This window comes from Lissotriton vulgaris, chromosome 7 (genome assembly GCF_964263255.1).
Source record: "Lissotriton vulgaris chromosome 7, aLisVul1.2, whole genome shotgun sequence".
NCBI lineage: Eukaryota > Metazoa > Chordata > Amphibia > Caudata > Salamandridae > Lissotriton > Lissotriton vulgaris.
Window position 1 is genome coordinate 1391298058 of NC_141695.1, and position 2500 is coordinate 1391300557.

A 2500-nucleotide genomic window follows, 5' to 3' on the forward strand; every position below is an offset into this window, starting at 1 on the left:
AAAGTCCACCTTGCAACCGGATTGGTCGGGTAAGCTGAAAAACACCATGCCAGATTGGGCACCAGGTCTCTAGGCGCTTGGAGGACATATTGGGTCTACATCCCTCAGTTTCTGAGGTCCAAGAAATGTTCACCCTCTACCCTAACAGAGAGGTCTTGGCCGATCGTGGCTGAGAGGGGAAGAAGGTAGCAGTGCAAGATGCTTATGGGCCTTCTCTAATAATGGACCAACTTTCTCTCTTTCTCCTTACCTGTGGTTCTGCCTGGCTACTGGGGCTACCAGTTGTAAGCCTGCAGTCCACAGGGAGTTGGTTTGTTCCTCTCACACATGTAAATGGGTAAGCATTCAAGTGCACACACCTGCCTACGTCCACAGACCCTCGCGCGCACACACACTTTTGTCAACAAGCTTTTTCGCAATTAAGAGTATCAGGGACCCATGTTGAAATACAAAAGCAGCACACCACGTGACGGCCATCACATAGAGTCCAGCAGCAAATGGGAAACGTTTAACTAGCCGTGGTCCTATTACTTGCGCTCTACCTGTGGAACAACTGCTGGATGAGTCCTGCTGGAGAATATTGAACCTACAACAAGTCTGAGGTAAATAAGAATTCCACAGGAATATAATCAAACAGGGACCTACAACCCTTCCGAGCCAGATAGGAGTCGAACCTACAATCTTCTGATCCGTAGTCAGACGCGTTATCCATTGCGCCACTGGCCCTATGTAGACTTACACATCCTTTTGTCCTTAAGTGGGCTAGAAAGTGTGTGTGTGTGTGTGTGTGTGTGAAGGCACAAGGAAACCCATCTGACCTCCTGGAAGTCTGTTCTGTGAGGTTTTCCCAAGTTTTACAAAGGACTTTAGGAGAAGGAAGCACCTAAAAGCTAGGCGAAATGGTCCTAGATCCAAGGAAATCTTTTAGATCAGGCTCAGTTTCTTAAATAGTTTGCATTAACATAATCAGTTCCAGGTCTGTGTGGGGCTGAGCTTGAGAACTCCTTAGTAAGTAGGCGTTTAAAAGAATAAGGGGTTTAATATTACAACACAGGCGAACATTCAGACACATTATCATAAGCTCACCTTGTCCAGGGATCCAAGCATGCTGCCTTTCCACTCTCAGAGCCCTTCACCTAACCTACTGTGCAGCGGTTTCACCTTTAATATCACTGTTCCACAGGCAGCGTGACGTCACAATGCTCCTTGTCTGTAGCCCGAACCAGGAGCCTTTGCAAACCTGGCATAATCTACATACTTACGGTGTGTTTAGTCTTGGACCACAAATGCAGTGAAGAATAATGGATTGCTACTCTTCATACATTTTTGACCATTGGCTCAGATTTGAATGCGTATTGGCCATCTGAGCATCTCTGCCAGGCCACCCTATGTCTAGAGACTGTAGATTTAGAGAGTTTATAAACATTGTCAGTTCATCAATAAAGTGTGCTCGCTTCGGCAGCACATATACTAAAATTGGAACGGTACAGAGAAGATTAGCATGGCCCCTGCGCAAGGATGACACGCAAATTCGTGAAGCGTTCCATATTTTTAACAGCTTTTAGGAGAGAAATCTTTTTTGTTTTCAAGACTAATTGAAAAAATAAAGCAGGTCCCAGTGCTGTCCCCGTAATATGTATTTTTCAATTAGTCTCTCCTCAACATTTTTAATGTATTTGCTTTGCAGTAAAGAAGGTGCGCTCTATGTTCAGCTGCATTTAGCAAGGAAGCCTGCAGGACTTCTGGGACTTTTCTTTCTCTTTTTTAGCCTCACTGTCATTATTCTTCACCACCCCCAAATCTATACTGCTGCAGTGTTGTGTTGCTTTGTGGGAAGCAGGACAAAGAGAAGGGCAGGGCCTATGCAAATGAAGGCCTCAGGGATGTCTGGGAGTGCCTTTTTAGCAGTATTGTTAAAGTCCACCTTGCAACCGGATTGGTCGGGTAAGCTGAAAAACACCATGCCAGATTGGGCACCAGGTCTCTAGGCGCTTGGAGGACATATTGGGTCTACATCCCTCAGTTTCTGAGGTCCAAGAAATGTTCACCCTCTACCCTAATAGAGAGATCGTGGCCGAGAGGGGAAGAAGGTAGCAGTGCAAGATGCTTATGGTCCTTCTCTAATAATAGACCAACTTTCTCTCTCTCCTTACCTGTGGTTCTGCCTGGCTACTGGGGCTACCAGTTGTAAGCCTGCAGCCCACAGGGAGTTGGTTTGTTCCTCTCACACATGTAAATGGGTAAGCATTCAAGTGCACACACCTGCCTACGTCCACAGACCCTCGTGCACACACACTTTTGTCAACAAGCTTTTTCGCAATTAAGAGTATCAGGGACCCATGTTGAAATACAAAAGCAGCACACCACGTGACGGCCATCACATAGAGTCCAGCAGCAAATGGGAAACGTTTAACTAGCCGTGGTCCTATTACTTGCGCTCTACCGTGGAACAACTGCTGGATGAGTTCTGCTGGAGAATATTGAACCTACAACAAGTCTG

The 2500-nt window shown here is 46.2% G+C and overlaps 2 non-coding genes across 2 annotated transcripts; one reads left to right on the forward strand and one right to left on the reverse strand.

Moving 5' to 3' along the window:
* Nucleotides 1-653: 653 nt before the first annotated feature.
* Nucleotides 654-726, reverse strand: TRNAR-ACG (transfer RNA arginine (anticodon ACG)). The gene has a single exon. It is a non-coding gene; the product is annotated as a tRNA-Arg (tRNA).
* A 720-nt stretch (nucleotides 727-1446) lies between these two features.
* Nucleotides 1447-1553, forward strand: LOC147705627 (U6 spliceosomal RNA). Its single transcript, XR_015298348.1, has one exon. It is a non-coding gene; the product is annotated as a U6 spliceosomal RNA (small nuclear RNA).
* The last annotated feature ends 947 nt before the right edge of the window (nucleotides 1554-2500 follow it).